This window comes from Callorhinchus milii, unplaced genomic scaffold (assembly GCF_018977255.1).
Source record: "Callorhinchus milii isolate IMCB2004 unplaced genomic scaffold, IMCB_Cmil_1.0 Scaffold12, whole genome shotgun sequence".
In the NCBI taxonomy this organism is placed as follows: domain Eukaryota; kingdom Metazoa; phylum Chordata; class Chondrichthyes; order Chimaeriformes; family Callorhinchidae; genus Callorhinchus; species Callorhinchus milii.
Genome location: NW_024704753.1, coordinates 5,745,694 through 5,762,048, shown reverse-complemented (window position 1 = coordinate 5,762,048; position 16,355 = coordinate 5,745,694).

The following is a 16,355-nucleotide window of genomic DNA, read 5'->3' as shown; positions in this document are numbered from 1 at the left end:
AAGGTTGTGGGTTCAAGACCCAACATTCGGTCTTGAGCTCCTAGTCTTGGCTGACACTCTTAGATTATGTTGCATTGTCATAGGTGCTTTCTTTCAGTTGAGATGTTAATCCTGTTTTGCGGTGGATGTTAAAGATCCCATCGGACCTTTGCAAAAGAGAAGGAAGCTTCTCCTTTGTGCCTTGGCTAGTAATCATCCAGATAAATTGGTCATTAACCCTCTGGCTGTGTGTAGCACCCTGTTGTCGCAAATGGGTGCCTACAAAACCAATCACTGCACTTTGAGATGTTTCAATGTGATAATGTGTTATAAAAAAGCTAGTGGTGTGTGTGTGTTTAGGGGTAGAGGCAGTATTTTAGTTCTGCGCCTGAAATGCCAAACTAACTTTCTCTTTCAGGCGTTTAAGCTCTGGGACGCTATGTTACATGAGGGGCGCTATATAAATGCAAGTTGCTGTTGTTGATGTGCCATGGCCAGCAATTCGCCCAGATAAAATGGATCATTCACTTTATAGCTGTTTGTGGGACATTGTTGTGTGCAAATCAGCTGCTGTGTTCACCTGCAAAATATACAATCACTGCACTGTACAGTAACGTATCAAGTGATTTGAGATATTGCAAAGACATGATAAGGTGTTATATCAAATGCAAGAATTATTATTATTATTGATCTGCTGTGAATTCACTGCATTCCTAATTTTATTTTGGATTTCCAGTGTCTACATTTTCATTTTATTTTTCTGAACAAGCAATTTGAGTAACAGGCCACACAGGAGAATTATCACAAGTAGCACCGTGTTATTGAAGGGACAGCCCAAGATCACAGCATCAGCATTGGTCTCACAAATACTAGAGGAAATACACAGATGAGAAATTTGCTGCACAGCAGTTAGAGATGTTGGGGCAAAGGGCACTTATCTGATGTTTGCCTGTAGGAAGGTCTTCCTTTCTGTGATGAGATATATAAGCTCCTGCAGTCCTTAGAGAGTGAGGTAAAGGAGAAACGTTGCCTTTGTGTGCTTAATGATTTAATCAGAATCTGCCCTGAAGGCTATTGATGAGGGCCATTCAATTTGCCTCTCAGCATGAGTGTCCGTACACAGCAGTTCAGCTATTCCTGACTGTGCAACACCGGGAAATTTAGAAGGTATTCAGTATTCAGCACAATGAATAGATTCCACGACACTTTTCAAGACCTTGTGTAACTAACACTTGAGCAACAGTAATGGAACAAGGATATGGAACTTTGAAGCTTTAACAATCTTGCATAGCTTGGATGAGGGTGAAACCCAGTATTATGAATAGACAGGCTGTCAATCTATCTTTGGTAGATGTGACAGGAATAGGATTGTCCTAATAGTTTCATGCTGTGTTTAGTTTGCAAGAGTCTAACATACTCTGACTGCTAAATGTTATGCTGTCTTTTGCAACATTTTATAATAGTTTCCAATTATTAGAATTTTGCAGAGAAGATTGCTCCATTTTGCACTCAGCCTTTTCTAGATCCCAAAGGCCATAGAATACACAGAAATCGCTGACACAGCCAATCAACACATTGAAGTGCCACACCAGCTTACAATTGACCTGTTCTCAGGTACTCTGAGAGAGCTAGTGCCTGTAATTACTAGCCATTTCACCCCACCGTATGAAAGATTACCTTGGGAAGTTGATGTTATCACCTACAGAAGCAATGGGGTCACCTCACCCATCTATCTCCCAAAGCTACCACCATATGCTGGGGTCCAGACAGAGGCAAGTTATTACTGACCTGTTGGGGCTGAGTGCCATGTGTTTTGGGGGGACTGTGGTGGGAATGCCCTTTAGACCGATATACCTTAGTGTTCCATCCCATTGGAATCTCCAATGATGCCTGTTTTGCACTGTAGCCAAAAGCATACTCAACTTAAATACAGTTAAAATTCATTACTTACGATTAATACACATCCATGTGTTAATATCTCTTGTAAAGTACTGTGGTGTCTACAGTACTGAACACATATGTGCAGACATTAATATGGCAGCTCAGGAGTCCAAATGTTTGCCTGGAAAATATGATTTGTTAATTTCAGTGGATATTGGAAAGCTTCCAAATGTTACTTGCATGAGATCGTGGCAGCTGTTTTTGCTGCAGACTCTGGAGAACGTATTTTTGCAAAATCGGAGTAAAACCAGCAGTAATAAAGTTTAAAGGCCGATTGCTTAATCTCTCTCTGAAATCAGGCGCAATATATGACACCATCGGTGGCCGTGCCTTCAGCCACTATGCCCCGAAACCCTGGAACTCTCTCCCTCAATCCCTTTGCCTTGCCCCCTCCCTCCTTCACAACTTTCAAATCCTGCCTAAAGACCTTCTTTTTGACCGTGCTTATGGTCGCCTCCCCATTCCCTCTCCCCCGGCTCGTTGTCGGCCACTGCCAAGTGTTCCAGGCACTACCCCATGTGAAGGGCACTTTATAAATGGAAGTTGTTGTTGTTGTTGCTGTGCGCAATTAGCTGCCAGGTTTCACCCACAAAATATACAGTCAATTCACTTTACAGTACATTAACAGACGTGTTCCCCCCCAACCCCCCACCCACCCTCCACCCCACACACACTCCAATTACCTTTTCCCCCCACTTCATCCTCTCCTGATTTATTCTGGGCTCTGGTTCTGTGGACATTGATCAACATTTGGTAGCTTGGCCAAATGACCACTCTTTCTTTGAGAACAGAGACAGTGAAGTGTCATGCAAGTTAATTATCCATAAGGCACATCACTGCCAAACCTCATCCTGGCTTAACCTGTGTCACACTTCCCAGGGAGGAGGAGGAGGAGAGGGTCACTGGAGAGTCATAAGGACATGCAACAAACCTGACTGTTTCTCTCCTCCCTTAAGCACGGTGGTTATCAAGTGTCAACCAAGGTGGAATGAACTAATTCAACACAGATCAGGTTTAAGCATAAATGAAGTACACAAGATGTTCCACTTATGTGAAAAGCACAATGTTAGTGTGAGTTGCTGTTGGTAGTGTTGGATCTGACTGGTTTATGGCTCTGTTCCTGAGCAAGCAGATATAGAATGAAATGCTGAAATAACACATTGATACACACATGTAGAACATCAATTATTGAACGCACCCAGAGAAACAGAATGAAATTTATTCTTGCCCTGAAGTAAACATCAAACCCATCAAAGTAATGTTAACATCTGCCAAGCATTCCTTCGAGCTGAAATCTTTAAAGGTTCAACAAAAATGAAAAGACTTTTATGACCCATCGAGCCCAACCCATAATAATAATAATAATAATCCTTGTTTTTTATAAAGCACCTTTCATATCAGGCAAACATCTCAAAGAGCTTCACAGGATTCACTGTGAAGTGTAGTGACTGTATTTTGTTGGCAACCACAAGACAACAACCCAATTTGTGCACAGTAATGTCCCACAAAACAGCCTTGAAGTGAATAATGAATTTTATCTGAGGGATTGTTGGCCAGTAATTAGGAGAAGCTCGCTTCTTTTTTTGAGGAAATGTGTGTACTAAGGAGTGTTAATCAAGCATGTTGACTCATGTGTATCATTATTTGAACCTCTAAATAAAAATGCAGTTCCAAATGATACTCTATGTTAAATGCCAGATGCTTTTCCGTTTTCCTCTCTTCTTCTTGTTCAATATTCCCACTCGCCAACTTTCTAGTGGCTCAATAAAGGTACCCATCATCCACCTCGTGAGGGCTCAAATCCACGCTTGTCGGATGTCAAGTGACCAACTAGTGACTATCCTCCTTGGGGGGAGGTAAGAAGGGTCTCCTTGGAGCTGAACTGGTTCCAATGTGACATGTCTGGCAATGGAATGCCAGAATCGAGCCAGTCCTCTATGGTGGTCTCAGTAGTCCTGTTCCTCTGCCAGGCGGGTCCGCAGTATTCCAGGGCACTGCTGATGACACAGCAGTGGCTCATCTGCAGGACCTGAAAGGGCAGACCAGTCACTGGGAGCAGGGATTCATTCCTCGCAGTTCCTGTTAACCCTTCAAGCCAAAGACCTAATGGGTAGGGTGGTCCCAGCTGGACAAGCAGAGGGAAAGCTTACCAGAAGCAATGTCACTGGCAATCTATGAAGCTTTCGCTGGTTAGACTCCAGCAGTACCCCAATGCACAAGCTTTCGCTTTTGCAAACCTTCGCCTAATACTTTCCAGAATGAGCTAAGTAGGATGTATTCCTCCAGGGAGAGAGTGTGCATTCCAACAATCTAACTCTGGGATTTCCATGTGTAGGTGGGATGCATGGAAATCTCAGATGGGTTTGGACACCCTTAAGGATGGTGATGAGTTTCCACGTGTGTCAGACATTCAGCTGACCCCCAAAAAAGTGATCAAATAGAAATCCTGGCTTATTCTTCTCCTTCTTACCCTTAGCCCAGGAAGAATAGGACCAATTGTAACATTCCAGCTGCTTCTTCTCTTATATTACCTAACTCAGCACAGACTGGGAATTGAACCTGCAACCTTTTGGCTCAGCAGTGATCCCTCCTCATTTGTTACAGTTGAATCAATTGAAGTGTTAGAGATTAGTGATCACCTTGAAAGACAGTCCATAGTTGACGTTTTGAAGCATAAAATACATGAGATGAATTAACATACCTGGATTGATTTTTCTGTACCAGTCTTTATAACTTCAGCTAATTCTCATAAACCTGCGCTGATTCATAATACACACACACGAAAACCAGCATGTGGGGCATTCAGATATTTGTATGTAAATCCTATTGGAAAGAAGGACTTGTATTTTTTCATATTCCAATGCATCTTAAATGAATCCGCTTCTGCAACGCTGAGAGGAATTTCATCTAATCTCTCAGTATTTGACTTCAATTTTTAAAATTCAGTGTGAAGAGATCTTGCCCAGTGGTGGATCAATTTGGAGTGCTTGCTTTGAATTCCTTTGGCATTACAAGTGCTTGTTGCCCACTTAGAGACAAGCTACTGGAATCAGCGTCGCCAGTTCAAGATCACAAGACAGGTTTTGATAAAGAAGGTTCTTCAGCCCATTTCGAGATCTTATCTGGTCTGTGCCCATTCAGGTGGACATTAAAGATACCATGGAACTATTCATCTCTCCAGAACACTCACCTGATCATTCTCCCATCATAGGACCAAGATTTTTCTTAAATGAGTCCATCACCCTGGCTTCAACCACCTTTCCTGGTAAACTTGTTCCAGATGTTAATTACCTTCAAAGTAAAGAAATACTTTCTGGTATCTGTCTTGAAACTGCCCTTTGAAACCCTGAACCTGAGTCCTCTGGGTATACTGCTGAGCTTGCATTTGTAAAGTGTAATGAATGTGTATCTGTCGGAGAACACGGCAGCTAGTTTGCACACAGCAACGCCCCACAAATGGTGAATGAAGAGAGTGATCAATTTTATCTGAGAGATTGTTAGCCAGGGTACTGGAAGAAACTGCCTTTTATTTTTGAATAGTGCCATGAGATCTTTAATGTGCACCTGAATGGGCACAGACCAGATAAGATCTCGAATCGCCTCTTTAAGGATCACCCGCACGGTTGCTTCAGAGCAGAACTTTCTTGGATTCTGTGCAGCACCTGGTCAGAAGACAGTGTAACATTTTTAATGTAGACAATTAGCCGAAATGAACCCTAGATTCTCTACATTGGCAAACGATAGCATTAGTTCCACAAACCGTGTTGATTAATAGTTTTAATTTGCTTAAGCTGTCTACAGAATTCTTCGGAGGCAGACATTGCTTAAATCCCTATAATTAGAGCTACGAATGCCAAATTTGCATGTGTTAACTAGGGTGCAACATTAATTAAGTATTGCAGGCGCAACTCTACAAAGGGAGTTCCTGAAAGTTTGAGCACTGTTGACACTTCCTTGGGGATTTATTATGTTGACAAACAGCACATGGCACACACAAATATGCAAACAGACACTCTTAGCCATTCATGTATGCAGTAAATCTATGTAAACTGAGTTCAGTTATGTCTAGTGGGTCATTAGCAGTGGCAGAGTTGTGTATTGTTATGGAAAATTATCTGATAAACATAGCACTACGATACTTTGACTCAGTGTGATTTGTGTTTAGATGATCTTCAGTCATTATTTCCTACTAGATCTGCATGCCTTACTCTGTCAATCACATATAATTCCACAGGAATTAAACGCCAGCAAAGTGCTTACTTAAACTACGTTTGTTATTCCTGTATATTCTAAAGCAGCGGCCTATAAATACATGGGATATTAATTCCTGTATAACATGAAATATATCACTGTGACTACAGTTCGTTTTCATATAGGCATAGGGGTTACATTTCAAAATTTTGCAAACCTTGTTATGTTCAAAATGTAATAATCTTGTGATTACATGAGCAATGTGTTCACTGGATAAAACAACTTACTACAATTTAAGCCAATTCAGTCACTGAAATTATAGCATTAATAAGATTAAATCCAATAGTAATTGATCTAGAGCTCCAGTCACATCACTTTTATACTTGAATGAATCTTGAAACGTTTTACTCATCCAAACAAGAATTTGATTTGAAATACTATAGACATTGGTGGTGTGATTGACAACTAAGATGTGCTTTGTCTACAAACCGCACCTTAAATGACAGGGAAGACATCTGATGTTGAGATTATTCCTCGATCGAAAAGTTATAGCTTTGCAGAAGGATTGGAGTGACTGAGCATCAAAGTGGTAGGGAATTTGCTTCATATGTCTCAGTGGAGCTTGATACCAATTCACTCAACAGACATTTTGAAAGTAGCTACTGAGGGAAGGCAAATGGTAACTTGGCTCAGGGCTGCTGACTCCCAGAACACTCCTCTGTGAGAGTGGTAGGGTGTCTACTATCATCCCCTTGACCTGCTCACTGTCCTAAAGTTTATAGAAATGGGACGAAGAGTTTCAAAGCCATGTCAAAGGAGTTAAAACGGGAGCACAATAGAGAGCTATATTAGGTAAGATGTATTTGGTCATGCATATAACTCTTCATGCTCCACACAGCACTTTCTGATTGTACCTGTCCCCCAACAAAAGAGGGATTGAGGGATTGAAATGCTCCCTCATAAGGAGGGAGGACAAATTTCCGAGCAAAGTACCACTGGCAGCACCACTCTTGGTCTCAGACCTGTTGCGGGGGAATCTGAAAAGCGGCGAAAAATAAATTACAGAAAGAACGTTTTCTGAGTATAATACAAACTCCTTTAGGCTATTTTTTTGTTTCATCTTGGGTTTATCTCGTGTTATTAGCTTCTTTCAAATAAACAGTCATAGACTTGTGAATAAATAAACAAAGTTTGGTCCACAGATTGTGCTCTAAAACCTATAGAATTGTATGTTTGGAGGCATCTTCCAAAGTAAAATGTTGCAGGTTGAGAAAATCGACAATAACAGGTAGCATTGTCATACTTAAAATCAGAAGGAAATACAATTGTGTGTTTTTTTTTCTTTTGCCGACAATATTTAGGAAACACTGGCTGGCTAATTCTGAGAATATGACATTCACTCCAAATCAATTTTTTTTTGAGCTGCGCTGCATTAAAATATTTAAACAGACTAAGATAATAATATAACGCCAGTTAAATTGCTTTATAATTCTTAATCAAAATGCATCCTGTAATCATGAGCAACAGCCATCTCTGAATTCCACTGCTCTGTTTAGCAGAGCAAGTTGCACTTGTGTTGTTGCTATGCAACAGCATGAAATGTCCTCCTCCACAAATAGGATTGTGTTAAAAATGAGCAGTTGTACCTTGGGGTATTTGTCTGAAAATTGAAATACTTGTGCAAGGACCAACGCTATCATGATTCCCAGCATTTTGTAGCTTCTAACTACAAAGCTAGGTTGGTCATGTTTAGGCTAAAGATTTATATTCTTATCGAACCAGGGCTTCAAATAATGAAAAAAATAATGAAACATTTCACTTGTGCACATTACCCAATGACCTTGACTTCACAGAGTTCAACCGCCTCAAACTATTTTTTTCTCTGACTTACTAATGAACTATTTGTTCCTGGCTTCGCTGTCTTCTGCAAGTCTTCAAAACTGGCTTGTCTCCAATCATGTAGAAATATTTAAAATTATGAGAGAGCTCCTTTAAGCACAGGTGGGCAAGATAACAAAAGTGATCTTGAAAAAGTGCTTTTGTAGAAACTTGCTCTCGATTTTTTTGGGTTTTCACTAAGTCAGTAAGTAGGAGCGCGGGATGAGTTGGAATACACTGCAATCAGCGGTTTGCCAGTAAGTCTGGTTAGCACCAAGAAACTGATTAGGTGTTCTTGCAAATTACCTTTTATGCTATGTAACGGTTTCTAATAAAATTGCCGATGGTCCACAGAAAAGGAGATTTTAATTCTTGGGGATTTTCACACAGAATGGATGAACTGTAAAATCAAGGTCCCATCTGCCTGTTCAGGTGTAAGTTAAAGATCCCATTGCACTATTCAAAAAGATAAGGGTGTTTCTCCCTGTGTACTGGCCAACAATCCCTTATAAAAAAAAGGGCATTCATTTAATGCCTGTTTGTGACACAGATAACAATTGTTAACTATCTTAATGAGAAATGACCCTGTTAAAACCAGTTGGAGATTTGTACTGTGAATGTGAATAAATATTTTGATATTTAATCATTTAAAACATTTTTTAAAAATGTTAAGACATTACAAGAGACAGTGAGTAGATTGACAGAATTTCACTCTTCCAAATGTATAGATTTTTAATTTATATTGGTCTACATTATTCCCAAAGCCCAGGCTCACAAATTTGAATCCCAGGCTTCCCAAATTGATTGCTATCATTGGAAAATCCATCAGGTTTTAAGCAGACCACTAGAGGGTGCTCCGTGAGAGAACAAAATACAACAATAATCCTTACATTTGATATAACGCTTTTCATGCTTCAAAGGATATCCTGTAAAATCCACGACTGTTTGTGGGACACTGCTGTGCGCAATTGGCTGCCACGTTTCGCCCACAAATATACGGTCAATTCACTTTACAGTCTATTCTGTGAAGCGCTTTGAGATGTCGAGAAGATGTGAAAAGTGTTGTATAAAAAAGGATTATTATTATATTATAAGTGTAGTAACTGTGTATTTTATACACGAGCGGTAAAGCAATGCCTCACAAACAGCCGTGAAGGGAATGACCAATTCTATTTGGGGCATTGTTGGCCAGGACACCGGAGAAACTCCCTTCTTTTTTCGAATGGTGCCATGGCATATTTAAACCAAGACCTTGATTTAACATTTCATCCAAAGGATGACACTTCTGACAATGCAGCCCATCCCCAGTACTGTACTGGATAGTCAGTCTAGACTATGTGAGTGCAAAGTCCCGACATAGGTCTTGAAGCAATTAAGTCAGGCTGCCATAAATAGCTTAATGTGATGAAAAACATGCAAAATACCTTGTGGAAGAACCACTATAACAACAACAACTTGCAGTTACAGAGCACCCCTCACACAGGGTAGCGTCCCAGAGTGCTTTCAGAAAGAAAGAAAGAAAGAAAGAAAGAGAGAGAGAGAAGGAAGGAAGGAAGGAAAAGAAGGGTGCTTTCTGTCAGTTGGTCAATAGCGCCATTGACTGGGGATAAAGCAATAGGCGACTTAGCTGTCCCAGGTGAAGGAGCTTAGCAACTGTGGAGGACCTAATGAACGTAAGATATAGATATAATAGCTTTAAAAAAACATCTTCACTCATTGCCAAAGAGGGTTTGTCCTTCGATGTTCTTCAGCACAAGAAGGCAAAATCTATTCTCATTGAGGTAGTAGTAACCTGTGGAGTCCTGTAGCTTAGTGGTTAAAGCACTCGCCTTGCAAGCGAGACACTTGGATTCAATTCCAGGCAGGGCGAAACCTTAGGCAAATTTCTCCACACGCCTAATAATAATCCCTTCAAAAAAACAAAACAATAATAAATTGGTCATTTTTCAATCCACGACTGTTTGTGGGACACTGCTGTGCGCAATTGGCTGCTGCGTTTTGCCCACAAATTTACAGTCAATTCACTTTACAGTCTATTCTGTGAAGCGCTTTGAGATGTCGAGAAGACGTGAAAAGCGCTATATCAAATGCAAGGATTATTATATTATTATTATTTGTGGAGTCCTGTAGCTCAGTGATTAGAGCACTTGCTTTGCGAGCGAGAGACCTGAGTTCAATTCCAGTCAGAGGGCGAAACCTTGGGCAAGTTTCCTTACTCCACACAGAGCCTAATAATAATCCCTCCAAAACCAAAAACAATAATAAATTGGTCATTTTCAATCTACGACTGTTTGTGGGACATTGCTGTGCGCAATTGGCTGCCGCGTTCGCCCACAAATATACAGTCAATTCACTTTACAGTGTGTTCTGTGAAGCGCTTTGGGACGTCCTCCCGACGTGAAAAGCGCTATATCAAATGCAAGGATTATTATTATTATTATTATAACCTTTAGAAGTTATGGATAGTCTTGATGTGTTCTATCATAATAAAGAACTAGGGACAAAACAAAGCAGACTGAAAGAGGTTTTTGTTACGAGAAAACATTGGAAACACCAACTGGATTGGGACTTTTACACCACCCTCTCCTTAATGAGGGGCCAGGTAATTAAGCACAAGCAATTGGGATACCTCGCCTGGACAGGGAATAAATTGCTAAAAGCAGAAATGAGAATCTTTTTATTCACTACACAACACTGTTAGTCGCGACATGTTAGCACAACTATCCCTGCTTAGCCCATCACTGTTTGCAAAATCATAGTCATCGACTATATGCCAAATAATCATGGCAGTCTCTCATTCAGATTGAAGTTGCCATTCATGTTCAAATAATAATAATAATAACCCTTTGCGTCGTTGAGATGTCTCAAATCGCTTCACAGAATATACTATAAAGTGCAGTGACTGTGTGTTTTGTGGGTGGAAACCATGCAAGTTGGGAAGAGTAAAGAAAGGTTTAAGCAAACTGAGTTCAGAGGGGAAGAGAGCTGCCTGCTTCTCCGCACACAATGTTAATTAAAAGACAATATGCTCACAGCACAGAGTGTATTACACACAGTGGCAGCCACCTTTCAATTAAGAAGAAATTACCCTGCAGAGAAGAGACTCCAATAAGTGAGCAACGGTTTCACCCATCACTGTGAAGACAACCATGATTTTAATTTGCTGAAGCAATGGCAAATTTGTATGTTATTTAAGGGTATTTTTTTTCTGTTGATCCGTTGTGATAACAACCTAGATCAACACAACAGGAACTCGAACAATGAGCCCTGGAATCTGCAGGAGATAACATAAAAAAAGGACTGGGTCAGAAATTCTTCCTGCCACCAAGGATACTAGCAGTGACGAGGTGCATTCTACTCTATTAGCAGCACCTTGTCAATGTCACTACACATGGGCAAATTTTCACCCTAAATGTCTGTTTTCTGCAATGTAGAAAAAAGGATTTGACCCCAATGGATCAGCGAGTTTATTCAATGTTCAGCTGAGCATTGCAAGCCAGGGAATATCTCAGGTTAAATCCCAAATGTGCCCTAGATAAATTAGCTGATTTCACCCAAGGTGCTATACACATGGCTTGTGTTGCTCCTCTTAATATCATTCCAACAGAAATATGCTGGAGATATACAGGGCTATCGGGATAGAGCTGGGGAATGGGATTAATTTGGACAGGTCTTTCAAAGAGCCAGCAAAGACACAGAGGGCCGAATGGCCTCCTTCTGAGCTGTATGATTCTATGATATACATTTATCACATTGGATGAGTACAGTATTGAGTTTGGCTTCAATGCTCTTACCTTCTCTGCACCCGTCAATGAGCCTGGCAACACTCACTGTCTAGGCTTATCATTAATAATGGATGCTTAAGTGAGGTATAAGAGGATGACTGGCACCCATAGAACCCAATAATACAAATAATAATCCTTGCATTTGGTATAGCCCTTCTTGTGTCTTCTAGACGACTCAAAGCGTTTCACAGAATATACTGTAAAATGAATTGACCCAATGGAAACAAATGGAGACCTACGCCCTCTTAAGGCACTGAAGGATAGTGTGGGTGATTGTAGGGGAGAATTGAGCAGAAGAGAACCGAAACATCTCGTCATTCATTTCTCGGTTTATCCAGCTTTATCTTTTCTGATACCTGCATTTATCCAGGAAACTTTCAAACCAATTGATTTAGCTGAAGGAGTCATGTTTGTGATTAGTTGTCTAACGCAGTTGAGGGTCGTTGAGACTTCGATCCTATCACACCCTGGGGACTCTGGCCGGACTGCTCCAGTTAACTGCAACAGGTGAGAGGCATCTCGCTCTGTAAATCAGCAGAGGCAGGCTCACATTTAAATCGAATTATCAGCCAAGATAAGATACAGGTTAACCATTTGGTGGCTTGCCTTCCCAGTGCAGCCGATGCTTGATCTGAACTGCATTGAGTACACGTTCTGCTGTAAAGCAAAATCAAGTTCCAAACAACAAAGTATACAGATGATTCACTTTATAATATATTCTGTGAAGCACATTGAGATGTCTCAATGAAGTGATAAGATACTATTTGAAATACAAGGATTATCATTTTTTTTAAAAAAAGATTTGCATTTCAATTTACAATTTTATCTTTAATTTTTTATCATCTCCCTACAAAAAATGCACAGGCACTACACTGTACAGTGATTGCTGTGAAGTGCTTTGAGATGTCTGCCATATGTGAAAGGCTCTGTATCAAATGCAAGAGTTATAATTTTTTTGCATTCGATTTGGTTTATAACAGAGCAGAATGTAGTCCTGTAACTGTGCATCTCTGGGAGAACTTAATTTCCATTTCTCTCATTCCTTACAAACTTTTCTGATATTGGCATCTACATTGCTTTATTTATTTAAGGAATATCATTAAGATATACCACAAATTAGATCCCGATACTCCTTAAAGGGATGCTGTTGGAATTCTGGTCGACCTATGCTTTGGGAGTAGATTGCGTTGACATGAGGAATGCAGGGATTCAACTGAAAGGAATTAGGAATTTTACCGCAGCTTTGAGATCCTGGAAGAGAATGTCTTTCAAGAGAAATGGATTGAGTCTGATCTCAGGGCAAAGTCGGCCCTCTAAAAAACTAATCGGTGGATAATCTTTGAGTTTAACAAACTGTGCAGCCTAATATTAATCTTCCTGGTTAGTGTTGCAATCACCTTTCCTGCTGTCATGTTGAATTAATCAAAAAGTAATAAATCAGTATATGTGCGTGATACCCCATTCAGCTACAGTTACTACAACATCAATGCAATAAAACACTTGTCTGGACAGTTAGCGTAGACTAATGTGGTCACAACGCATTGTCTTGTGGTAACTGTTCTATAATCTTTTCATATCAGTAACTGACTATTTATTTGCCAAGGGATGATGGTGTAGATGGTTATGCTTCTTGTGGCTGGTGTGGGCCTTATCAGAACAAGTTTTTGTGGTATGTGGAGGGATTATCAAGATGCGTCTTAGTCTATTATCAGTCTGTATAATGTTATAGCTGTCAAAACAAATGTGACAGATCTTAACAGATGAAAAGTTAATATTCAAGTATTTCTAAATTGGACACATGGTCAACTTTTTGTCAACCTAAAACACTGAGTGCCATTGCTATTGATTTTACAAAGTGCAGATGTGCTGCAGTTGCAAAGGCGGCAAATGAAAAACTACACAGTGATGTTCAATATTCCCTATTTATTGCAAGATGAGCCTGTACTTAAAAGTCCATCATTAGTAGCTTTCCGAATGCAGTCATCTTGGATCATCAAACCATTCCCGTCTCACAAGCCTACACTCCAGACATCCAGGAAGGAAGTCATTAATCTTTGCCTTCATTTTTCATTTCCTCCTTTACATGTCTCCTCCAAAGACTGAAAAATCGTACATTGATTTCACTCAGAGATAATGTTAATTCAATCAATACGCGGCGATGAGCAGTACACATCAGGATGTGTCATCTCTTCTACCTGTCAATAGACAGGCACTGCAGGAAGTTATAATTATGAACCAAAAATACCAGAAGTTCCCTCGTTCGGCTCTGGTCACAGCTGTTTTCAATGCAAGATACTCTACCTTCCATCTCTGGCCTACACAAAACCTCCGTGTAATATCATTCTAGGTTTGCCGTGTCTGAAATAATTAAATAAATGAGCTCTCTACTGCACTGGGTCGAAAGTATTAATACACTAGTTAATAAAGCTGGTTCCAGTTCAAAGGATAAAACGCTTGTAGGTTCCTACCTTTATTATATACTTTCATGCAAAATCTGCTTCATATTCATAATTGAAAATGGTTTTCTTAATCTGGAAGCATGTCACAATTTGAGTGGGGAATTTGGTCTGTTCAGTAACAGTTCACCCTGTTTCAGAATGCTTTTCACCGAGACGGATGCTTCAACCCTCTCAAGGGGATTGCAAACCTAAATTAAGAGAACATCGTAATACAGAACGAGATGACAACAACAACAACAACAACTTGTATTTATATAGCGGCCTTCACGTGGGGTAGCGTCTCGGAGCACTTAACGTCTTACAGTGGTACATTTTCCCAGTAAGTCAAGCGCTTATTTTCTTTTTAATACTTCCTTTTCTAGGTGCAAACTATTCTGAAGTGTTCGCGAACGTGATATTTTGAAAGCCGGTCAATTGATTTCAGGCAATCGAGCTACAGCCAAGAAAACAATTATATCCATCGAACTATTGGTCAGAGTAATGCACCTCAGTGTTACCCTCTTCACCAAGCAGATCAATTGCCAACTGTAAAAACCTCCTTTGTTTAGCTTTTAGGAAACAGGTTCAGTTGGTAACACTATACTATCACTGAGGACTCAAATGAGAGGACAGAAAGCTAGCAAATTTCAAAAAGCTACGAAAGCAATTGCTACCAAATAAACATATATTCATAACAGCTGTTGTGAAAGTGGAATGCATCAATGCTATGAAACGTACTCATTACCATATCATATTATGTCATAGCCCATTTAATATACATTTCTAAACTACCAAACTACATCCGAGCAATTTCTGGATAACCTGCCGCATTACGCAGTAGGTGTAAAGAGCTCTCTTTAATGCTATGACAAACCATGAATGCTTTATCAAACAAAATGAACAAGCCTGACTGCTAAGTTAACTCTTCACCTTCATTGAAGAGGCACCAGAAGCCGTTCATTACTTTTCCTTTATCTTCTGAGAAGAGTGACAGGTTTATTCCTTTAACCCATTTTCACGTGCTTTTAATTGCTCTCAACTTCTCTCTTTCAGATATCTTTATTTCACTTAATTTTCATTGATTTCTTTTCCTTTTAATCCAGCTTCTACTTGTATTGATTTTGGTATAGGTCTTTGGCATTTTCAAGAAACTCGGCAGAAATGTAGTGCAAGCTACCACTGACAGCATGCAGGACTTCAGTGAATCTAAGGGCTAGACTAACTGACTAACTGATGACCTTCCTCTTTGACTGTGATTACGGTCACCTCCTCCTTCCCCCCAGCTCAGCATCAGGTTCCATCACTGTTAAGCGCTCCGAGACGCTGCCTTGTGTGAGTGCGCTATATAAATGCAAGTTGTTGTACCAAAAAGGAAAAACAAAAAGAGCTCTTTTAATTAGGTTATAACCACAAAGTACAAATCAAAAATCCACAAGATATGAGAGAGGATTTGGCTGAAATATTCATTGGCAGCTCTGGCCTATTTAAACCTGAATACTCCCAGCTGTTTAGGTGAAATTATACTGTCATTGAGATGTTTGCTACTTTTCTTAATGAAACATAATTTGTCTACAAATAAACAGTCACTACATTCTACAGTAAATTCTGTGAAGTGCTTTGATGCTACATGAGGGACAAAACATTTTGCAGTCAGAGAAAGGACATGAAATGTCAGTCTGATCTCTATTTATAACAGCAAAAAGGGTCTGATTTATTTTGACATTTGATTTCCATTTGCTGTCGTAATGCACCCACTTTGGCTCTGATTATGCAGTTTCAGAATTTAAAAAATAAGGTATTTTTCCTAGTTAATTCCCCTAGGTTGCATTCTTCTTAAAAACATGGTATTTCGTATTTAATATGCATTATTATCTTTAGCTGCTGTGCACCCTGACATGCTTATAATTGTGTAGTGCATTCTTCTGCACTAATAAACTGCTTTTCACCCCAACCTTTGTTAATGTTTATTGTACTGTTCGTAGGCTAGCTCTCTTAATAAAACCGAGTACTTCAGGAGGTCTTTACTACTAAGATACCTTTTGGATCAATGTGACTAATAGAATCCTGGTTTAGTCATTCACTTTATGGCTTTTTGTGGGACATTGTTGCGCACAAATTGGCTGCCTCATTCACGTAAAGAATA